The 26,523-nt window shown below is 31.9% G+C and overlaps 1 pseudogene; it reads right to left on the bottom strand.

The window, feature by feature from the left end:
* Nucleotides 1-341: 341 nt before the first annotated feature.
* Nucleotides 342-2,465, bottom strand: LOC149534006 (splicing factor U2af large subunit B-like; annotated as a pseudogene).
* Between the last annotated feature and the right edge of the window lie 24,058 nt (nt 2,466-26,523).

Raw genomic sequence — 26,523 nt, 5'->3', positions numbered from 1 at the left:
TCACATAATCTCAGGTTAATGTTACTAATTGACAAGATTGGCATATATCAGCTTCCATAATCTCCTTAGTCCTCATTTGAACTTCTCTTTAGGATAGAATGTTGCAAGAACAATATTACCTACATAAACAGTGTGTATCTTGTGTGGACAAACCCAAATGACACAATGCAATAGAAGGATTTACACCTGAAACATAGATTGGAATAACTTATTATAAAATTAACTATACAACCATTGAATGATTTAACATATAGGAATTATGTTAATGAATTCAAATAGAGACAAAAAAACACTCAACATTATCTCTAGCTAATGTTATTAATCAGTAGAATTGGAATCTTTCAACCTCCATAATCTCCTTGTTCAAACTTATCTTCAAGATAGAATGTGGTAAGAACAACATTGCCACCAAATTTTTGTCCATTAAGAGCTGAAATGAATTTTGATGCTGCATGAGAATCAAAATACTCAACAAAAAATTGATTATTGTGTATGATGTCAATAGGAATAGAATAACTAAAAAATCAAGGTTGAGTGTGCCCAAGTATACATAACAACTACAAATAGCAAGTGGAATTTAACTAGTAAGCCTAAATGGCAAAGATGAGAGCTTTAAAGACTCTAACGCAAAAGGCACATATGTAATGTGTTTTGACTTTACCATCCCCACACCAGATGAAGCTTTATTTTTAGATGGTCTAGGATGAGGGATGACAAGATTCATCAATGTTCCTACAATAGATAAGTATTTACTTTTTGATCTTAGAAGGCCATCTTTAATATAAATCAAAATCAAATATTGTTAACAAAATGCACCTCTAATTATTTTAAAACCCAAAAATTGTAAATATTTCCAATACTAAATCTTAATACTCACCATACTTTCCACATTCCTCATGCATATGTTCCAAAATCTCTTCATACTCATTATCATCCCTTAGATCCTTAGGTTCCACAACCTATTATGCATGATATCAATCATTCAAGAATAAAAACAAAAAATTTGGTGATAATGGAATACTAAATGCTGCTTATATCTATGAAAGATGAACTACTTTTGTAGAATTATTGATCAGTTGATTACTTTCAACTTTTGTTAATAATCCTAACATCATACCAAACATATTAGTTGCTCTATTTAATTGTGTAGCTAGCTTTTGGTAGACATAAAAAAATAAAATAAAGACAAGAAATATATGGACCCAAGTAGAAAGTACCAAAATTTGATTGTGACAAATACATAAACAAAAAAATTTTGTTGTGCATGAACCAAAACATTGGCTTTCTCAAGCTTAGGCTGGCCACTGCATGTGAAATTAAGGAAAAAATGGTTATGAAGCCATGTTATATAATCTAGTATACATCACTTAGTAGAAAATAAATGTAAAAAAGAACTAGAAATTACTTCACTGATACTCCATTCAGCATATAAGAAAATATAAGAGTAAATTAATTTTCTATTGTAAGATGACACATGCAAAGAAAAACTCCACTCAAACAACACAACACACATCAAAGGATTGACAAGATATAGCTTTGAATACAAGCCATGTAGTGTGCCAATTTAAAATATGAATCTCATGATTATGAAATTCTTAGTTCTCTCATTGAGAGCTCAAAAATTGCAAAACTTTGGCATATAAGAAATTCTAATAATTTGAACAATATAGGTCAGCAACACCATTTAAAAAGTATCAATTAAGTTTTGAAGCTATGATAACGGATCCCCCAAACCTTGCAGAAGCTCATCTAACAATGAGTGTTCTATCACCCATGTTCAAACCATTAAGAGCAGCACAAGCAATATCAATCACTGCCAGATCTTGGCATATTACTAGAGGAAAATTGAAGCCCATATTCCTTGAAATTATATGCATAATTTCCCCACTATGTACACTAGTAAGAGTCGTTATGGTAAGATTCTAACTTGGTAGACATAGAAGCCATGACATTTGGAGTTTCTCATCTCAAAATCCTTTATGAGATCAAATGTACCCAATGGTCTAAAAAAAATTAGAATGAAGATGAAATTACTTGATTTAGATATGAGAATTTTTGAAGTATCACAACAACAAGTGTCTAAGAAATCCATTCACATACCCAGATGATGAAAGAAAATCAATAAGTTGTTCATCTATTAGATAGTATGGAAAACCTCCAACAAATATACAATCAGGTCCATCTATAATACTTGATGATCTACAAAGCGCATGAACTCATAAGTCCAAACTTTCAAGAAGCTAGTTACTAATAATTGAATTTTTCGTTTTTGCTAACAGTCTAGGAAAGATAAGATCAAGAACTTTTAAAGAGTGTAGACTAAAAGCATACCTAGGAACCAATCCTACAACAACCAGGTTGAGATTAGAACTTGGTTGACTTGGTCCAAGTGGAGTAGCCAACAAAGGATTATAATCACTTGGTCTCTACACTCAAATAGGTACACCTTGATCTAAGCCATTCATTTCAAATTTTAATTGCTGAAATTCTATAGAAAAATCTGGAACTATATTTGATACAAAAGAAAAAAAAATTATCAGGAATTAAAAATATATCTCCAATGCACAAAGTTTCCTCCATGGTAAAGCACACTTTTCTTGCAACCCCATTCACAAAATCTTCACCAAGTGTTGTGCCATATGGACCATTTATTATAAAGCCTCTTAAGCTCATCAACTAATAAGTAGGAGATATTTTCCACAAGTCAACTTGTGACATTTCTATCATTGTTTAACTGTGTAGTTTTAGAGTCAAATCCACTTATCCATGTTTTGCTTATCCATATTTCATGAAACTGTTTGTGCCTTTATTATGTTAATGATTCAATTCCATAAAGTCTCTTATTTATAGTTTTTTTTTTGTTTTTTTTTTTCAATCAATATTCACCATAAGTCATAGGTTCCTTAAATAAATCTTTGCTACCAAACTAAATCTATTGACTTATCTATTTGATTACTAATTGCATTTATGCACTCCTCTAAACATGATTGTTCATCATGAGTGAACTCTTCATATTATATGATTTTGAATTGGTAAGTACTCCTAAAGTTGACCTCATTCAGGTAGTGGGCCAAAGCTTCTAATAAAGTCAAATGTCTTTCTATCACTCCGTTCCCTGTCTTTCAAAATGTATATCAATCTCCTTTCAAAAGTGATTATATCATTTCTCGATGATTTTTTCACAATTAATCAAATTAATAATTTTGATCCTATTTTCTCATGATATCCCTAGGAAGGATTGTCAGCTATTACTTCATCCTCATCAACACAAGCTAATTGTTGAAGTTGTTTGGCCTCGATGAGGAGTGAATAAATGATAGTAAAGAACTTATCTATAGTATTTGATGGGTGGAAAATTCAAGTTTGGTACTTAAATGCATTTATTATTCTAATATGTGTTTATTTTAGATGTGGTTTATTTTAGGTGTGTTTATTATTCTAATTTCATACTTGAAATAACAACATTTTTCAAGCCAGATAGCCATTTCAAATTAGTTTAACACTCTAGAAAAACACTATATTTTGTTTATAGGATACAATTACATGGTGCAGGCCTTAGAAGATCATAAAGTAGAAAAAAACAAATGAATAATGAAAATGAAATTTTGAAGGTTGAAGTGAATGTGCTTAACAAATATAGAAACCTACTTATTTATTTAGAATCGGGTTGCCAATTAGTTGAAGTCTCTCCCTAAAAAGATCCTTTTCATGGCCACCAAGAATATGTCTTAGAAAAGAAACTAGCCTTTAATTCCATTTGTTTGATGTAGCACACATCTATGCAAAAAAAATCTTTATGTCATTGTATTTTGGTTGGTTTAGCCTTTGGTATTTGATAGTATCATATGGTGATTATTGTATTCTATGGTTGTATATATATTTATTTTATTCTTTAAAGGAAAGGTCTACTATTATACCTCACTAATTAATTTTAAAAAACTATCTATATTCTTAAATTCAAAAAATAAATGCAAGAGAGAAAAAATCATTAATTATGTAAGAGAAGTAAAATCTTCAAAGAATTTCTTTGAGAAAATATGAATAAATTGAAAATCACTGACCTTCCATTCCAAGAAAATTCTATTGATTGGATAGTTGTGCTAATATGTGCTCTTTCAATTGAATGTTGCACTTGCACTATTTCACTTCTATTATTACATATATCCTTGTCAATGTTTCCTCTATGGATATGATTGTTAAAATGTGATCAATGTACATTCATTTCAAATTTTCATAAAAATCAAAGCTAGTTCATAACTTTGGCTTCACATTTTCTCTTAAGAAAAGACAATCTAAATGTTATCAAGTAAACTATACAATATTCTTGCTCTTAGACAATAACAAATTACATGATTGACTACAAAAGAAGTTTTGTTGTATCTAGAGTATAGAAGCTAGCTTTGTTGGTCTCCATGAAAATTTGTGTTGAGAGAATTTATGAAACCGATATGGCATTAGCTATGCATGTTATAACTTGTGATATACAATGAGTATATATGATATAATTGGAAAATAATTTTCAAAAGTGAGTATATGTCAAGGATATCAAATATTATTTTTGATACCAATATATAAATCTTAGAGCATTGAACCTATTAATAGCTATCCCATTAAAAAATAATAGATTACTAAATATGTGTACATTTATTTAAGCGTAATGTTCAATGATTGCATTAGGATTATTCCAAAATATTCTCTTAGATTTTCACTTAGAATAGTGTTGAATTGCTAGAAAATACTTACATCTCATTATGTCTATTAAATTTTGATCCCAAATTTGATCCACCTATTTTCTTATATTGTTGTAAATTTGTAACTACATTGGCTGCTTTTACCTGCTCATTTCACCAATAGATATGTTTTCTTACCCTCATATTTTAATATTTGTGGTCATTTGACTTCATAACATTGAATTATCTTCTAATTAATGTGGCCTCTAGTTAATTAGCTATCAAGAACTTCTTGTAGGAAGGCCAGTGAAGTGTCAACACTCTAACAAAATGTGTTATCTTGATGTCACGTGGAAACATGTAAGATCAATAACTTTGAGATGTGCATTGGTTAATTCTTTATGATATTCAAATGTGTTCATTAGGACATCAAATTTTGTGTGTTGTGTTGAACATGTTCAATCCTAAAAAAAATTCTATCTCAAATCAGTGAATGTTGTCATAATTTTCCTATGTGAAAGACCTGACAATATCTATGGATTGTGTTATGTGGTAGTTTTTGCTCCGTAAAGTGATTTGTGTCTAAAGTTCCTATCGAGGGAATGAATTCTTGTAGCATTCATTTTTAAATCATTGATTTTAGTTTTGTAGTTAATTTTACTAGAACTCCTTTCATTCATTCTTCTATTTGTGATGTCTAAACTGATATTCAGATTGAATACAGTGTAGCTACATTGAATTGAGAGAGCATAATAATTAGTTTCAAAGTGATATGTTGAATTTGAAATGTATGATCCTATGACAACTTTCAAATTCATTGCTTATATTGACAAAACAAGAACTGATATACATCTTTATCAAAAGGCTTTCACTTGGACCAATCATTGAGAATTATAGGCATAGATCCCATTTCAATGAAGAAAATAATTAAAATTTTAGATACCAACGATGCATTAGAAATTTAATGAAGTAGGTTGGTTGCCTTTGGATCCAAATGCCCACCTACCAGCCTAACAACCTACAAAATAGTTAGAAACATTGAATGCAGGTAGGTAAGTTCAAATTCAAAAGGAGAGGAAAAACATTTTTCCAAGAGAAAAAAGGAATGATTCTAATTCATTCAAAGAAGTAGAAGGATAAAATTAGTTGCAGAGTAGAAAGGAGAAGTGCAAATGAAAACAAGTAGATCAATATATCAGAGCAGAGGAAGAAAGTACAAAAAGTTCAAAAGATAGAAAGAAGCTTCAGCACATGTTGGACTCTTTTTTAATTCTGTAACTTCATATTGATTCAACCTATGAAGTAGTGATTGCTCTAGGCATTGTTGTATGCAACCATTAGAGCTATAAATTTTAAGTTTAAGTTTTATTAGTTTGAAGTTTTAGGGTTTTTTTGGTTGAAGTTGAATGCTCCTAGATTTTTCAATAGTTTTGTTGAATAGAATATAAGCAGCAAGCAAGCAGGCATACTTGGCAATCTATTGTCCTCCTTCTACTTAACATTAAATTTTTTTCATTTAAGATTTACATAATTAAAAGTTTTGAAGTTTTTCCCTCTAAGTTTTAATGGTGAACATGTCCAGACTATAAGTCTACTGAATAGCTCACTCGGTTTAGTGTTTGATCGAGTTCACTCTCTACTATTACTATAAAACTCAATCGACATCCTCTACTGCCAAGCATCACCTTGCAATAGTGACCTAGCTCACTCAACATCTTCACTACCGAGCTCACTTGGCATACACTATGTCAAGTTTCCTTTAGTGCCAATTCACTCAACTCCTTCTTGTGCTGAGCTTACTCAGCACCATCTTTCTGTCACTCATCACCCTCCTGTGTTGAGAAAGTTTTTCACTCGATATTGCTTTGTGCTGAACAAAATTTTAATAGGTTGTGATTTATTTTTCACATGGGGTTAGAGCTTTGAGGCCCCACATCCACAGTAACTTAGGGCATTTTTTTTTTGGATATTAGACATGGCAGGAGATGTAGGAAAGGTATGGTAGCAACTGCCATCCTTTAATAGACATAATTATGATACATGGGCAAAGAAGATGAAAACCATAATGGTTGCAAATGATTTGTGGGAGTTTGTGATAAATGGATTCAATGATGTTATAGTCCTAGTAGGGTATGCTACCCTCACAAACCCAAAAATGACTTAGTTGAAAGAGTCAAGGAGAAAGGATGCCAAGGCATTAAGTCTGATTGAGGCAGTAATGATAGACATAGTTTTTCCCAAGATTACAACAACAAATTATGCAAAGGAAGCATGGGATATCCTTGAGAAAAACTTCAAGGGATTGATAAGGTCAGATTAATGAAGCTATAGATGATTAGAAGAGAGTTTGAGAGCCTTCAAATGAGGGACAATGAACCTATAACATAGTTTAGCTCATGAATCTTTACTTTGATAAACTAGCTCAAATCAAATGGAGAAGATTATGAAGAGCAGAGGATTGTGGAAAAGATATTGAGGATTTTACCTCTAAAATATGACAACTTTGTGATGACCATAGAGGAAGCAAAGGACCTCACCACATTGACCATGGATGAGTTGATGGGAACTCTTCAAACCCATGAGTACTGGATAAACAAATCAGCAACAACTTTCCAAGAGCAATCTTTCAAGGCTCAAGAGAATTCAAGAGGTGGGGGGAGAGAAACAAATGGCTCTAGTAGAGGCTCAAGAAGTAGAGGTCATGGAAGTAATGGTCAAAGAAATTTTTCTATAGAAAGCTTAGGATGAATAGCAACCAAGAGGGAGCAAGTACCTCTAAAAATAGCTTTGGAGGAGGTAAGAAGAATTACAACCGAATAAGAGAAATGTTGAATGCTACTACTATCATAAGTATGGGAATTATGCTAGTGAATGTTGGAATAAGCAGAGTGATCAGTCAAAATAGAATGCTAATGTGGCTGATGTGAACATGGGAAATGAAAATAATCCCATAGCCTTCACCATATGTAACATTGGTGAAGAAGGAAGCCTTGAGGTATGGTACCTAGATAGTAGTTGTAGCAACCACATGAGTGGTAATCAAAGTTTATTCTCTTTCATTAACAATACTTTTAAGTCTAAAATTAAGATGGGAAATAATGGAACCATTCCCATAGTGGGCAAAGGATCCATCATGGTCCACACCAAGCAAGGTGAGAAGGAGATACACAATGTGTATTTTTCCCCTGGTATGAAGCACAATTTGATGAGTGTTGGACAACTCATTCAAAATGATACAAGGTGCTGATATAAAATGACAAGTGTGTCATCCATGAGAAGGATGGGAGTAATAGATTACTTACAATAGTCCAAATGACAAAGAACTGGATGTTCCAATTGAAGATAGGGACATGTTTCTCTTCTCAATATAATATTGCACCTCCCAAGCATGCATGTATAGGAGTACATCAAAAATCAGCTCTTAAGAGCATGATTGAAGACCCCTCCAAGATTTGGCACCTCAAGTATGGATATCTTAGTTTTTTCAGTTTAAATTTGTTGTCCAAGAAAAGAATGGTAGATGGTTTTCCAAGCATAGTAGATTCTTATGACAAGTGTGAGGCTTGCATTTTGGGTAAGCAACATAGGCTTCCCCTTAATTCTAGAAATTATAGAAGGGCTAGAGCACCATTAGAATGGGTCCATTCTAATTTAATAGGCCCTATGTAAACTACTTCTATTGGGGGTAGTACTTATTTTATGACATTCATAGATGATTTCAATCATAGAACATGGGTGTATTTCTTGATGAACAAATCTGAAGCATTTGATAAGTTTGTTGAATTTAAAGCCCTGGGTAAAAAAGAATGTGGACACTATGTTAAGGTCCTTAGATTAGATAGAGGAGGGGAGTATACCTCCAATATGTTTGTAATTTTTTACAAGAAAAATAGCATAAGAAGGAGTAGTATATTTTTCTCTTTAGGAATAGTAGTTATACTCCACAGCAAAATGAAGTAACTAAGAGAAAGAACAAGACCATTGTTGAAATGGCTAGAAGCATGCTGCAAGAAAAAGGGCTCCCAATTGAATATTGGGGAGAAGTTGTAGCAATAGTAGTATATTTGATTAATAGGTGTCCTACAAAATTAGTTTGTGACAAGATTCCTCTTGAGGCTTGGTCAAGTAATAGATAGACAGTTGAACACTTGAGAGTATTTGGATGTGCAAAATATGCACACGTGCCTAAAGAATAAAGGCAAAAGCTATTTGGTTAAGGAGGATCTTGACAGATTTGAATGAAAGGCAAGAGGATGGAACCACAATCTTTTTTTACAACATCTCCTCAATTGTACTATCTAAGAATCTAATCTTCCATGGGAGAAGCAAGCATATAGAGATTAGATATCACTTCATCAGAGAGTTGGTAGAGAATGGGGATATCAAGATGGAATTTTGCAAGTCTGAGCAATAGCTAGCAAACATATTTACTAAGCCTTTAGGCATTGGAATCTTTGTACACCTAATAGAGAATCTTGGTGTAGTTGATTTGGATCAAGAGTGATCCTTGTTTTTTTGGCTCAAGAAAAAGGAAGAGTGTCAAAAATGTAATGAAGTAGGTCATTTGCCCCTAGACCCACCTACCACCCTGATGACCTGCACAACAATCAAAAACATTGAATGCGGGTAGGTGAGTTCCAATTTGAAATGAGATGGAAAACATTTTTACCAAGAGACAAAAGGAATGAATCTGATTCATTCGAAGAAGTAGAAGGATAAAATTAGTTGTAGAGCAGAGAGGAGAAGTGCAGAAGAAAAGAAGTAGATCAAAATATTAGAGTAGAGGAAGAAAGTGTAGAAAGTTTAGAAGGCATAAGGAAGCTTCAACATGTGTTGGACTCTTTTGTTATTCTATAAGTTCATATTGATTCAACATGTGAAACAATGATTACTCTAAGCATTTTTTTATGTAGCCATTAGAGTTTTAAGTCTAAATTTTATGTTTTATCAATTTAAAGTTTTAGGGTTTTTCTGGTTGAATCCAAATGCTCCTAGATTTTGCAATAGTTTTGTTGAATAGAATATAAGAAAGCAAGCAACTAGGCATACTTGGAGATCTATTATCCTCCTTCTACTTAATATTACATGTTTTGAATTTAAGATTTTTATACTCACAAGTTTCAAATATTTTCCCTTTCAATTTTAATGGTGAAAATTTCTAGACTATAAGTCCATTGAGTAGCTCACTCAGTTTAGTCTTTGGCCAAGTTTACTCTCTACTATTACTGTCGAGCTCACTCAGTGTCCTCTATTATTGAGCATCACCTTGCAACGGTGACCAAGCTCACTCAACATCTTCACTATTGAGCTTACTCGACATACACTATGCCAAGTTTCCCTTAGTGCCGAGTCACTTAGCTCCTTCTTGTGTCAAGCTTACTTGACACCATCTTCCTATCACTCATCACCCTCTTGTGTTGAGCAAGTCTATCACTTGGAATTTCTTTATGCTAGGAAAAATTTTAATAGGTTGTAATTTATCTTTCATGATGATGCACTAACATTTACATGTTATAATCATCAATAAAGAATAAAGACTTAATTAAATTGTCTATGATTAGCATTAAAGAATAAAGACTAGACCAAATTATCTAGAACATATGACTAACATCAAGTGCTTGATTTTTTGTGTTGTTAAGGATATTCTAAAGACAATGCTTTAGAAGGTATTGATAAGTAGTCAAAAGATCTAGTCTAGCTTGACTAGTTTGATATTGGGAAGAGAATATTTAGTTAGTAATTCCATTAAAAAGTTTGAGAACTATATCAGGAAATCATTGCTTATGAAAGATTAGGGTGGTTTAGTGCTATAAACCTTTGTAGTTATAGGAGTTGGTTGTTTAAGAGTGCCAAGATTCTAAAAGATTTCCAAAGTAAATTTAATATCTCAATTTATTTTGGATAGATAGTCTTTTGTTGGGGATCAAGAAAAAGAAGAAGCATGTTCCAGAAGAATGTTGTCAGTTGACCCTGCTTGTCAAGAAAATTCCTGTAGCCTGTCCCTACCTCCAAGAGTGTTATTTTTCATGGCCTCATTTAACAATTTATGTTGTATTTAATAGAATGATTTTCATTTTTAATCATGCCAAATTTTTAGAGATGAAACACTAAAATCAAATGTAATATAGAGGAAAGGGAGATAGAAGCTACTAAAATATACATGAAATCCTAACAAAAAGGATTCTTTAAATAGAAATTCCTAAAATAAAACATATTTTAAGATTTCACCATATCTTGACATTGAGATTCTTGGATTTGATATATCCTCTCACACCAGAGATAATTTCTCCACTCCCAATTCCCATCAAATTGGAATCCATCAATCCCACATAACATAATCAATCAGTCCTCATTGGAATGCTCTTGTCCATTAGAATTTTCAATTTTGAACCACTAGATGGTGGGTTCAATGTGTAGTCTTTCAATGATCCTATATGTGTTAGAGTTTGGTTGTAATATATGTATGCTTTTAGGGCCTATGAGGCTGAAGGTGTATGGGTGGTGTGAAGGGTAAGAACAAAGAGCCAAGGTGTGGTTGTGATTCTCTAGCCAAACCCTAGTACCAATATTGTTAAGTCTCTTATCTCCATTGCAAACCTTACCCACTATTGTGCTCCTCTGCAGGCCAATTGAATAATCTCCATGATGCTTATTTTTTCTTTTAATGTCGCCAACTCCACTCTTGCATCACCTTTGTTTCATGTTCTAAAATGGGCCTCACATGATCAAGGGTTTCAAAATCACAACCAGAGAAATAGTTGAATCTATTTTAAAGGGGAAAAAATAGAACTCGCTCTGCTAAAAGTTGTTGCAAAACCTAGATGATAGCTCTCATTGATTTTACATTCTAGTCTACAAACACCATGACAAATTGCTTTAGAAAAACCCCTTTAACCATGTTGAAGGACTCTAGTAATAAAATCAAAAATTATAGCTTTGGCGAGTAATGTTAGAAACAATAGTCCACCAAGATAACTGATTGGGGGGGTGAGCTAGCTATCCAATAGTTAAAACATCTATCCTTTTTAAAAAAACTTAACCATTCAACCAAAGTAAATAGAAACTATACAAAGATGCACATAAATAATTACACTAGATATGTTGACTAGGGAAACCCTTGATTAGAGGGAAAACCCTGGTAGGAATGATGCCCACAAGATTATGTGCTAATATAAATATTCCTTGTTAGAGGATGGACCCTATTACAAGTCTATTAGAACATTTAGTACAAAGAGTCCCTATTAGAAGACTTTGAATCCTTGTTAGGAGATTCCAACCTTGTTAGGAGTTGTGGAAGATAGTTGAACCCACTGTTCAAACAACTTTAGGATCAGATCAATGAACCCACTATCCAATTAGCCTTGATACTATTCCTTTTAGAATAATAGATGTGAAACAAGGTTGTACTTCTTCCTTTGTCCAATATGTTAGACTTCTTCTCCTTTAGACCATGCAATCAGATCTAGAACTTACTTCTCAATAATAATAACCCTTAAGGTCACTTACACACATAGGTAAATCACTCTTCTTCTTTAGCGCTCTACTTGCTCAATAAATTGCAACTCTCATTAGCTCTCTATATCTTAAACACAGAAAACTTCTTTCCTTTATACCACACCCAATAATAAATCCTTGATTTGGCTTCCCACTTAATTATAATACATCAATTAAACAAATATAGATTTAATTAATATTGTTAGCTCACAATCATAAGTAGACTTTTACTTGTGTGACTTTTGTACATGCGCACTCTCTGACATCATCACCTGCTAGTATACTATCTCCTGTTAACTATGCAACCTTTCATTACATTTGTGATGAACTACAACAATCACACAATAGGAACTGCTTTCCTAATACTTTCTTTCCATACAATTCTTTATAGATCAATAATATCTTTTGTATACTGTCAATTCAAGTTCTACGCACTTACCCATGTAAGAAACACACACTATAGTATACTTTGGACACTATGCATCAATAGATGAGTAATGTATTGTTCTTAATACAAAGATCATAGTCTGTTACTCTGTCATTCTTCACAAACTTACTACTATGTTGTCATCAATGAAAAACATAGTCATGAATACATCATATCAATATTTTGCAATGCTCCTCTATAGTGATAGCATCAACATTCATGCTACAAATCTCCCCCTTTGGCATTGATGGCAACATAGATGAAAAAAATCTAAGTTCAAAGAATACCAAGTATACAGATCAATCAAATCTTGCTTCATTTTCCTCAAACAAACATCATACATCATGTTCTCATTTCTTACCCATACTAAATAGAATGTTTTTCATGTCACTCTCTCCCCCATTGACATCAATGTCAAATGTTAAGGTGTAATACACAAATAGTTTAATTTCTCAAAGATACAATAATCTATCAACATGACCACAAGCTAGTCTATTGCTTTATAACTTTTGTATATAAATCCATAAACAACTCAACTATCTAGAGATACTATTGCATACCAATTACCAAGTGTCATTTTTGACTATATTCATCACAAATACTCCCCCATTGAGGAAATATCAACATTTAGTCCAGTCTAAAAATGGTGCTATGTACCCTAGACTAGTGCACTTTTGCATCTTCTACTCTAAAGTAGGCAAGGGCATAACCCCAAGCATACCCTTAGGTACTAAAATGTGTCCTTTGGTAAGGCCTTTCTGAAAATGTCTACAATCTATTCCTTAGTGTTAACATGCTCTAGTTTTATTTCTTTCTCTGCAACTTTCTCTCTGAACACATGATACTTTGTAGAGATGTGCTTAGTCTTAGAATGCAAAACAAGATTCTTAGACATGCTTACTATACTTGTTTTATCACAGTAAATTATAATAGGTTCTTTGAATGTAATTCCAATATCCTTCATCATCTGCTTCATCCATATAACTTGATTATCATTATTTGTTGTTGCAACATATTTTGCCTCTACAGTACTCTGTAAAGTGCAATCATGTTTCTTGTTGAGCTAAGAAACTAGTCTTCTACTAAGAAAAAATGCTCCTCCACTGGTTCTTTTTCTATCATCCATATCTACTATCCAATCAGCATTAGTATAAGTGCAAAGAGTAAAATCATTACCTCTATCATACCAAATGTCATAATCAAATGTCCCTTTCAGATATCTAAATATCATTTTTACTACTACGTAGTGATATTCTTTAGGATCAACCTAAAATTTTGCCACAATTCCAACCACATTAGCTATATCTAGTCTACTATGAGTTAGATACTACAATTCTCTATCATAGATCTGTACTTCTTTTATTCAATAGTAGGTATCTCATCCCTTGTAGATAACTTGTGACCAGTTACCATAGGAGTTCCAACAAGTTAAAAATTTTGTAGTCCAAATATTTTTAGAAAATCTTTCAAATACTTAGTTTGAGAAATAAAGATACCTTCTTTGTTTTGAACAATTTGCAATCCTAAGAAAATTTTCATTTCTTTTATCATACTCATCTCAAATTCATTCTTCATATCTTCTGAGAGTTTGTTACTGGCTTCATCATTTCCTCCAAAAATGATATCATCAACAAATACAATGATTATCAACAAACCATTTTCTATTTCTTTCAAGTACAAGGTGATGTCTATTGTTCCTTTAGAAAATCCAATCTTTGCTAAGTATTTATCTAACCTTGCATACTAGGTTCTAGGTTCTTGCTTTAATCCATACAAGGCTTTCTTTAATCTGTAAACCATATCCTTCTCTTCTGTCAAAGGAAAACCTTTTGGCTACTCAATATAAACTTCTTCTTCAAGTTCTTCACTCAAGAATGCTAACTTAACATCCATCTGATATACCTTGAATTTTTTATTTGTTGCATATGCCAAGAACATTTGGACTACTTCCATTCTTTCTATATATGTTTCCTCATAGTTTATTCCTTCTTGCTGAGAATAGCCTTTGCATACTAGTCTTGCTTTTTTTCTTATTAATTTTTCATGTTCATTCATTTTGTTTCTGAATACCCACTTTGTGCCAATTGCATTCTTGTTCTTAGGTCTATGAACTAATTCCCATGTGTCATTCTTTATTATCTATTTGATTTCTTTCTCCATTGCTTTCATCCAATGATCATCCTTGATTGCTTCATCTTTGCTCTTTGGTTTGACTTGAGATATTAGACATAGTTCTTCATTGATTATTCTTCTTGTCATTACTCCTTTTTCTTTACTTCCTATTATCTTATTAGTAGGATTATTTCTCATCATATTCTTATTAGGGGTAGGAGTTTCTACTTCAAATCTTATTTTAGGTACTGCACTCTATTCTCCTCTTATTTCTTTAGTTTCCACATTATTCTACAAGTCATTATTAGTCTTGAGAAATAATTACATCTGTTAGTCATCCCAAAATAATTATCTTCATTAGAGTTATAATCCATCATAATTTATTTGGTTCCAAACTTTCATCTATTCTCACATTTACACACTCTACTATAGTTTATTTTCTATAGTTAATACATTTGTAAGATTTACTTTTTAATGAATAGCCAAGAAACATACCTTCATCACTCCTTGGGTCAAACTTACTGATATCATCATCTCTTTTGATGTAACATTTTCTCCCAAATATTCTAAAATATTTGACTAATGGTGAGTATCCAAACCATAACTCATAAGATGTTTTCTCCATACCTTTTTTGATATGTACTCTATTCAGAGTGTATACTATTATATTAACTACTTCTCTCCAAAATGTCTTTTGTACATCATTCTCAAATAACATATCTCTTTCTACTTCAATGATTGATATGTTTCTTCTTTCAACAATCCCATTCTGCTCAAGTGAATAAGGTAAAGATAGTTGTCTCCTAATTCCATGCTCCTCACAGTAGCTATTTAATTCTTTTTAAGTGAATTCTCCTCCTCTATCAGATCTTAAGCTCTTGATTTTAACTCCAGATTCATTCTCTACTATATTCTTGAATATCTTGAATTTCTCAAATGCTTCTAATTTTTCTTTAAGAAAGGCTACCCACATCACTCTGGTAAAATCATCAACAAAAATCATAAAATACCTTTATCTGTAGAATCCTCTTGTTCTTGAAGGACCACTTAAATCTATATGGACCAATTCTAGCTTCTTTGTAGCACCAAACTTCTTTCTTGGAAATGAAACTTTCTTCTACTTAGCCAAGATACATTCCTTACAAATAATGTCAATAGGCTTAGTGATCTTAGGTAAATCTCTCATAGCATGTGTATTACTAACTTTCACAATGTTATCAAAGTTTATGTGACAAAATCTTCTATGCCATAACCAACTATTATCAAATTTACCTACTAAACATGTTATTTTGGTGGTGTTCAACTAAAATACATTATCTTTGGTTCTTGTACCAATACCAAGCAATTTTCCTTCCTTGTCCTTAATGATACATGTGTCATTACCAAACTATAACTGGTAACCCTTGTCCATAAGTTGTCCAACATTTAAAAAGTTATGTTTTAGTCCATCAACAAAGTAAAAATTGTGAATATTTGTTTTACCATCAAGTGTGATAGATCCAATTCTTGTAATGTGATAGGCTGCATTATTCCCTACTCTGACAATCCCTCCATCGTGACTTCTTAATTTGACAAATTTTCTCATATCACCAGTCGTGTGATGTGAACAACCACTATTAATGATCTAATCTTTCCTTTCAACTTGTGAGATCAGTGCACTTTCTTCTTTGATCTCCTTTTCAAGATCATCCTCTTTTATAGCTATGAATCCCAATTCATCTTCACTTATGCTTTGATTAGATTCTTCTTCTTCTTCTTCTTCATTAGCATATAAGCAATTTCTAGGTCTTCTATGTCTAAATCTTCCCTTATACTTCTTTTCTCTTTTAGGACACTTAGATGCATAATGATCATATTCATCACATGTCCAACACATAAAGATATTCTTACCATCTTTTTCTCTTTCCACAAGAAGAGCCACTCCTTCTTTGATCTTTTCCTCAATAGTTTAACTGCTACTAGCAATGTTTCTTTTCACTTTTGTGTTCTTTGCTAGATCATGTTTAATATTTAATGCACTAAATGCTATCTCAACTTTTGCTAATTCTCTAGATTTTTTTAGATCAAATTTTTTAGCTTCCAATCTACCAAGCAATGTTTCTTTGGTGAAATTATTAATTTGGGGTATCATCAGCTGAATCATCTATGTTATGGTCTTGAAAGGTGGTGTTAGATTTTTCAAGATCTTCCATATTACTTCATCATCTTATTTGGTTCCACCATGAGATCTAATTCCTGCAGCAATCTCAGATATTCTACCAATATAGCTTCTTATAGATTCATCTTCCATCATTCTAGCATCTTGAAATGCACAATGCAAATTCTATAATCTAACTCTTTTTGAATGTGTATCACCCTCATAATTAACTTCTAAAGTTTTCCAAATTTCATGAGATGTTTTGAGTAGCTTTACCTAAATATACTCACTTTCAAGTAGAGATAACAATATTGCTTCTCTTTCTCTTATGTTGCACATAAATACTTCTCTCTACTCCTCGATACAACTTTCAAGATTGTCTTCTTCCATAATATCCTTATATACCTTGGTTACAAGCCAATATCCTAGACCCATGCAAAAAAGATGAGTCTTCAACTTATCCTTTTAGCTATCATAATTGGTACCATCAAATCTCAAACTTTCCTTTTTGAACATGTTCACCATGTATCTCCAAAAGCTATTAAAAATTTTCTTCAAGGACCTGAAGCTTTGATACCAATTATTAGAAACAATAGTCCACCAAGATAACTGGGGGGGTGAATTAGTTATCCAACAATTAAAACATTTATCCTCTTTAAAAAAACTTAACCATTCAACCAAAGTAAAAAACAACCATACAGAGATGCACGTAAACAATTACACCAGATATGTTGACTAGGGAAACCCTTAATCAGAGGGAAAACCCTAGTGGGAATGATACCCACAAGATGATGTACTAATATAAATATTCCTTGTTAGAGGATGGACCCTATTAGGAGTCTATTACAACATTTAGTACAAAGTGTCCCTATTAAGAGACTTTTAATCCCTGTTAGGAGATTCCAACCTTGTTAAGAGTTGTGAACCTACTATTCAAATAGCTTCAGGATCAGATCAATGAACCCACTATCCAATTGACCTTGGTACTATTCCTTTCAAAATAATAGATGTGAAACAAGCTTCTACTTCTTCCTCCGTCTAGTATGTCAGACTTCTTCTCCTTTAGACCATGCAATCAGACTTAGATCTCAGTTCTCAATAATAATAACCCTTAATGTTACTTACATGCATAGGTAAGTCACTCTACTTCTTTAGCACTCTACTTGTTCAATAGTTCGCAAGTCTCATATACTCTCTATATCTTAAACACAAAAAACATCTTTCCTTTATACCATGCCCAATAATAAATCCTTGAGTCAGCTTCCCTCTTAATTATAATATTTCAATTAAACAAATACACATTTAATTAATATTGTTAGCTCACAGTCATAAGCAGACTTTTACTTGTGCAACTTCCATACACATGCACTCTGTGACATCATCACCGGCTAGTATACTATCTCTAGTTAATTATGCAACCTTTCATTACATTTGTGATGAATTATAGCAATCACACAATAGGAACTACTTTCCTAATACTCTTTTTCCATACAATTCTTTATAGATCAATAATGTCTTCCGTATATAGTCAATTTAGGTTCTAAATGCTAACCCATGTAACAAACACATATTATAGTATACTTTGGACATTGTGCATCAATAGATGAGTAATGTATTGTTCTTAGTACAAAGATCACAATATGTTCCTCTGTCAGTCTTCACAAACTTACTACTATGTTATCATCAATGATAAAAACAATCATGAATACATCATATCAATTTTTTGCAATGCTCCCCCATAGTGATAGCATCAACATTCATGCTAACAATAAATGGCTACAAAACTTTTTGTCTAAGGAAACCAAAATACAAAGAAAGAGAATCTGTATCAACAGTTTTCATAACAAGAAAGATGTGAATGACCATTAAATGATTTGTTGCCATTGATTTTACATTCCACTCTATAGAAAAATATGTATGCCTTGCTATAACAATGGGTCATATCTCATCTCATGGAATGGATGTGCAATAAGTCAAAAATTTATCAGTAGTTGTTTGTCTTCTTTCACATGGCATTGTTTATACACTTTCACCCATTAATAACCCTTCACGCAAGAACTAAAGACATGAGAGCTAATGGAAGAAGGAAATACTATTGTATTAGAAAATTATATTTAACTTTAAATATAATAAAAACTTGATAGATCACATAATAAGGGCTTACACTATGTTATAATGTTCCTCGCAATGTTGTTGATGAGATGGTTTGCCTATACCCAATGATAACATTCAAGCCTATAGGCTTCAAGACAATATAAAATAACCCCTCATGAAATGTATTGATGCCTTCTAGATGGTCCCTCTCATTATAAAAAAGAAAAGTTAGTAGGGTTCCCAATAACTACTTAAAAAAAAGTAGTACTTTTTTGTACAAATAGACCAACTAGCAACCAAGAAAGCTAAAAAAAATCAACTATCAATACACATGTGATCATTTTTTTGGGGCTTTTTATGAACGTAACTAGGGGAGTAGGTAATTGAGGTAATGGTGGACATGGTAGTTATTCAAACATGTCTGACAACTAGCTCGCCTTCAAACATGGGTGAGAACTAGCTTGCCTCCCCTATTATGGACAGTTCAAATTGGACTTTTGGTTTCATATAATCCTTACTCTTCCAAACACCTTTTATATAGCTATATATCCTTTAATGAGAAACCATTTGTAGTATTTTTTTATTTTTTTTGATATAATTGTCGATGTTAAAACTTTTTACAATTAAGATAAAAATTAATTCTATGAAGTTGTTGTGCTTAAGATATACATATAATCATTATGTATAGCTTATTTTTTAAAATATATAAATTAAAATTTCAAATTTTACAATCATATAATATTATGTAGTATGAATTTTTGTTTCATTTACACTATTTTTCTAATTAGCAAATATCTTCTAAACCCTTATTTATTTATCTTCTCTTTATATGATCTTTCTATAAATTCAACATACAAATTAACTTATATTTCTTTGTGCATTGTTAAAATTATCTCTTTCATCACTTCATGCATTCTAAGCTTTGGAGAAGAGATTAAACTAAAAAATTAAAGGCCGAAATCCTTATGACAACCTTATCAAATTCTATAAATATAAAATGTGGTGAATGAAATAGTGTTGATTTTTTTGGAGTAGTGTGTATGAAGTATCCATGTGGATATAATTTCCTGCAAGGGACAAAGTGCTAAAGTTCATAGCATTGAAAGACATGTCACTAATAAGTGTAACCAACTAGTACCAAAGATAGATAAATCTCAATGATTTTATCATTAAAATGCATTCCAACATCAAAATGCTCCATAATTGACAATTTAAAATAGTTTGTAATGCATACTTAAAATTATACAAATTCATATTTTTTCTATTATCATATGTTCAACCATATACTATATTTGGAATCATGTCTTTAACATAATATTTAATACTTTATCCTTATACATTTAAGTGTAGATCAAAATTTTGAATGATAAACTTGAACTCAAACAACATATTTCAAGTAATACAATCATACTAGGTCCAAATTTTGAAAATATATGCAAGTCATAACCTTGACATGTATTTGAAAATAAAATTATAAATACTCTACAAATAATGAAAGATTTAGAGAAAAGTAAACCTTAGAAAAAAGTAAGGCTTGAAGAATTTAAAAGACAAACCATTTGTATATTCTTGGACACCAAACATTTTGAAATTCATAGTTTGGAACTAAATATTTGCTCAAACATAAAACTTCTTCAATGTGGAGCATTTATGCTTAAAACATTATGAGAGTTAATACATTCATTCCAACTAAGACATTGAAGTAAAAACAAAATTTAATCCTAAATATGTAATTTATGATCCATTACCTAAAGAAGATGGAAAAGGTTGGACAAAAATGGGATAAATGATTACCCTTATCATCATAAATAATCATCCTTGATAAATTTGAGGGTTGGCGATGCTCCCCTATTATAATACTCCTCTTCTATAGAAAATATCCTTCTCTAGTCTTGGCACTATCATATGTCTTAAGAAAAATAGAGGTCATTATTTTTAAACATTTATATCAAAGAACTAGGCAGAGAAAATAAGGGATTGTGTTGTGCATCTTTCATTTGCATGTCACCAAAAAAGAAAGTATTATATGTACATAACATTATAAGTGCAGAAAGAGGAGGGCATCATGCTATTTTAAATGACCCTCTTCGGTGTGTAAAAAATAAACTATAATAGTCTATTGGCCAATAAATATAGAACCCACCACGCCCATTTTCTAAAAATAAAAAATGGTGAATTTGAATTGAGTTCTATACTTTGGAAGACAAATGGTCTTGCATAAAAATTTCACATAGATTTATAATTAGCACATGCAATCCCAAAATATATAATATAAATTTTGATATCCTAATAAGCACATGACTAGTAAAAGTTAGTGGTCTTATTAATACACACAACATTATTACCTTACTAATCTCCTTTGATAATTATTACAAATAAAATCCACATCAAGATGTGTAAATAATTTTGGAAAAAAAACTAAACCTCAATTTAAATTTAAATAAAATACACTAAATATGTAAACCAAAATATATAAATATCTAAATATTAATAAATAATAATCTTAATAAAATAGTAATTAGTTAATTAAAATAAATTACAAATTATATCTAAATAAAAGTTCAAAATAATAAATTAGATATTCAAAACTTAAAATTTAATTTCTAAATACTATTAAAGTAATAATAAATAATAAACTTCTTAAATTAATTAAAAATGAAATTAAACTTGTAAAATTTAGTTAAGTATGAAATATAAATAATATTTAATGTTAATTGTAAAGCACACTCAAGCTAGAGAAGTATTATGATGGGTGACCTCCCTAAGATGTCTTGGTGCTTCAAGAATCACCTAGATGCAATGAGTGTTAAGTGGTCCATTCGTTCTCATGAGAGAATAGTTCTTGTGAACCACTAATCATGAAACATGTGTCAATGAGTTTGACTCAAAAATCTGCACAAAATTCTAATAGCAATTTTGCAATCTCTGTATTATTATCAAATTTAAAAGAAAAAAGAATAGAGGAGAAAAAATTATTTATATAGTCATTTATTTGGTGATTTATTTAGTAATTTTAGTTTATATAATCAATTATTTAGCTGTAATTTTAACGATGACCAAGTCAGTCATTTTTTTACTCATTTAAACTTTTGAATTATTAAAAAATAGTATAATTTGATCATTTTTAGTCATGTGACTAGAACTTTTAGTTGCATGACTAGAACTTTTAGTCGCGTAGTCATTTATTTCCCAAATTTCTATAGTGTTAATTTCTTTATAGGTATCTGATAGTCTACAATTTCATCTTGATGGTTGTAATACCCCTCTTGCCATGTGGACCAAGCTTGATGGCTTGTTTGGTACAGTGAATGAGTTTAGGGCACTTCAGATTGAGGCAAACCTTACCTCTCATGTACGAAAAACCTTACCTCTCATGTACCAGATACTTTTCCATTCATTGAGGACTTCTTGATGAAGTGCAAACAATAGAGATCTTTATTACAGGGTTGTGGGAAAATCAAGACTGGTCATTTGAGGTTTTTTGTGATCATTTGACTCAAGAGAAAGTTATGATCTCTCATTTGGATTCTCTTACAGGCTCACAAACTTATGCATTGGTAGCTCGAACATCTTTTGGAATGTAGGAGAAGAAACAAAAGTCACATCCTATAGAGTCTCAGATTGATTCTATCCCTTACATCACATCAGGCCCACCTCCTCCTATGAGAGATAAACCAAAGCCAAAAAGACTGAAGTGTGCTCGTCGTAATAAGCCCAATCATGATTATTCACACTGCTATGAGAAGAAGTTAGATAGCTATGCCAAATAGGATTCAGATGTGACAACTCTCCTTCAGAAGAGAAACATTGATATTCACTCTACTTCTCATAGGTCTTCTTCATCATCATCATTTCAATTAGATGGAAAAGATATAGGAAAGGGTCATGCACATTGTGAAACTACTACTCCACCCTCTTCTAGATGGTTACTAGATTCAAGTTCTTCACACCATATGGCATTTTCTCAAGATTTGTTCTCTTCTTTTGAGGCTTCTCCTACTCCACACATTTTGATGGGGAACAACATTTTTATGACTATATGTGGGAAAGGTTCTATTGGCATTTATGATGGTACATTTCATGATGTAATTTATGCTCCATATTTGTCCTCTAACCTTCTCTCTATTTATTAGATTGTGCACAATGAAATAGGAAAGACAATTGAGTTTGCACAAGATTTAGTGCACATCAAAGATAGTGAGATAGGTAATTTTTTTACTAAAGGGACTATTGATCATTCTTCCTACCTATACTCCTCTTAGTTTGGTCCACCATCTCCACCATTGGAGACTTACTCTCCTTCTTCACAAGATTCAACTGAGGTGAAGTCAGGTAACTTGAACTTATGTGTTGTTATTGATACCAGTGGTGTGACTTCTACACCTCCACCTCATATTTAGATTCTATCGATTACATGGGATTACAGTCCAACATTGCCTACCATTGTAGCTCCAATCATAGCTCAAATTATTGCAATTGTTGAGCATATATCAAAGGACATACATCTCCTATCAAATGATAGATTTAGCACTCCTATTATCCCACCTCCATTGGAGATTCCATTTCAGGATTCTCATGCATTCTCCTTTAAGCATCAGCTAGGACTTCTAGCTTCACCTTACATTTAGGGGTTTCACCCTCCTTTTCTAATGCCCTTGTTTCTTTTAGATTGGAGCCACATTAGTCTGTTCATCAAAACAGGAGTTCTTCCTTTCTAGGGGGGCTATGGAGTCTCAAGCTTCTATCATGGGGGCTTTCATTGTACTTATGGTCTTGAGATATTTCATTTGTGCATCCTTTTCTATCTCTTTTTGAAGTAGGGTTTTTCCTACTAGGTTTTCTCTATTTCTTCATTTCCTAGACATTTGGTTGAGATTGGCTACCTCATCGAATCTTAATTTCAAGAACCAAGTTTTCTTTCAGCTTCGCTTTTTATTTTCCCTAAATTTTTATTCATTGTTTGTAGTTGCATTTTTTCTCATCTTAAGGGGGTGTTAGAGAAGGGCTTGGCAACAAGGATGTTGCCCTTGTCTTCATACCATATTGCGATAAGGAGTGTGCTAGTGGTGTTGATCATAGACCTAGCAAGGGGCACCACCACTCAACCCCTTTGGGGTGTTGTCCCCAAATCCTTGCAAAGGATGCTTCTCCTTGAATCCAATGGGGGCATTGCCCATAGTTGCATTGTTTGTAGTTGCATTGTTTCTCATCTTAAGGGGGTCTTGATTTGGGCTTGGCAGCAAGGATGTTGCCCTTTTCTTCATACCATATTGTGATAAGGAGTGTGCTAGTGGTGTTGATCATAGACCTAGCAAGGGGCACCACCACTCAACCCCTTTGGGGTGTTGTCCCCAAATCCTTGCAAAGGATGCTTCTCCTTGAATCCAATGGGGGATGAGCGTGCCCTATTACAAATACTCAAACGGTGAGAATGGGAAGATAATGATCGGGTCCAATCCTAGCCATAAGCCTATAATACTTGTCCTGCAAGGAGGACTCGTAACAGACTGTCTACCCTTTTTAAAACCCATGAGTATTTTTGTGTGTATGTTGTTTTGTGAGCGTTTGATGTATTTTCTATTAATTAAGTGTAATTAATAGATTAAATTAATAATTTAATTTAATGGAAAATTATTATGATATTATGAATATTTAATTATATTTAATTAATTGAGAAATTAATTAAATATAAAGAATTAAATTGAAGATAAAAGTTTTAAGATTAAATTTAGAACGTAATATTATTTATTAATTTAATAATAATATATTTAGAGTTCATTTTTAAATAAATGCTAAATATTATTGTTATTTAAGTTAATAAATATTTATCAAATTAAAACGTTCAAAAATATATTAAAAAGGAAAAAAGATATTAATTTATGGAAAAGATTTAAGTTTGCATGAATGAGTTTTAAATATAAGAGATTAATTTAAAAGATAAAAACATGTGAACTTGAATAAAAGTATTTTAATAAAGTACGCATGAGATTAAAGTTATAAATTTATTAAAGTAAAGTGGAAAGTTAAATAAAGTAATTTAACAATTCACTTAACGTGCATGAAAGGAATAATAAAATAATAATTTTAATTAAAAGGGAAATTAATTGTGCATGAATGAATTAATTAAATAAAGTAATTATTATTTTAGAGTTGTGGGGACAGAAGCCCTAAAAGGTAATTAGATTCTATATTAGAGGGTTTTGGGTCATTATTGCACACACAGATTTTCAGGGAACACACTTTTGGAAAGGGGAGCAAAGAAATCTTTGGAAGCTTGGAAGGGTTCAAATTAGCAAGGGTTTCACCAGATTGTTAGCATCAGATCAAGGTAGGGTTTGTGAACCATTCTAGAAACACTTTCGGATCTTTGTCTTCTTCGTGCTTGTTGGAAATTGCTTTCTCAAATTTTATTGAATGAATCTTGCTACCTTTCTTCTGAATCTTTTGCGATTTGATTTCTTCTGGGAATCGGGATTGAAAAAAAACTATTTAGAAAACCTTGTTTTACTTTTAATTCATTGTTAGTAGTTGCATTGTTTCTCATCTTAAGGGGGTGTTAGAGTACAGAATTTATTTTATTTTGTTTATTAAATTACTTTTACTCCCTTCTCAAGATTTCCCTTTATACACTTGCATTTCCATTTAACAATTAATTAGTAATTATTAAATGTCATTTACCTCTTAGGGTTTCCCTTTTAGGTTTTCAATCTCCTTCATTAGGATTGATTGATTGTAAATTTATTCATTCTGTTTTGCACAACTAAATATAATCTTCTTGTCTATTCACCAAACCCTTCTCTCTCTTCCTTTCTTACTTGTAACAATTTATTTGCATGTAGGATATCCAGGGATCTACAGATTTGTTCATGATCAAATCCTACAACTTCTTGCCTATGTATACCTTCCTTGGAGATTTAGTTGTACCCAATGTGGACACTCAAAAATGGTTTGTGCCTACTCTTTCATCATTTTTACATCCTAACTTGTCCCATTTTATCATTTCACTAACTTTTATCTTTTGGCCAACTTGGTCATCATTCAATCAAAATGTAGATCATCTCAGAATTGATTCAAAACCATTTCAATGTCATCTTATGATCATCAATCCTTTAGGCATTGTTATGTCCTTTGGTTCCTTATCAACATTCACTAATGCATGTCATGTGTCCTTGGCATGTCCTCATTTATCAATTTGATCCTTGGAATTGTCACATCCTTTAGTTCCTTATCAACATTCATAAATGCATGTCATGTGTCCTTGGCATGTCAACATTTTATCAATTCAATCCTTGGCATTGTAAGGTCCTTCAATGCCTTAGCAACATCATAATCCTTATCATGTGTCCTTGATAATTCATCATTTCTATCCTTCATCCAGAATCATTTATCTTACCAATTCAATAATATCCCTGATTCAATCCAATATCATCACATTCAATCTATATTTTCATAATTATCCTTTAATAGGGTTATCCTATATTTATTTTATCATTTGGCCAATCAATCTATGAATTTTTTCCATAGGAATAAATAACCCATGCATTATTCCTATGTCTTTAATCATTTAATCCATTTCATCTTATTAATTT

Source organism: Cupressus sempervirens, chromosome 10 (assembly GCF_028749045.1).
Source record: "Cupressus sempervirens isolate cs-2001-9-10 chromosome 10, ASM2874904v1, whole genome shotgun sequence".
Taxonomy (NCBI): domain Eukaryota; kingdom Viridiplantae; phylum Streptophyta; class Pinopsida; order Cupressales; family Cupressaceae; genus Cupressus; species Cupressus sempervirens.
Note: the sequence above shows the minus strand (reverse complement) of the source record. Positions and strands in the feature narration are given on the sequence as shown.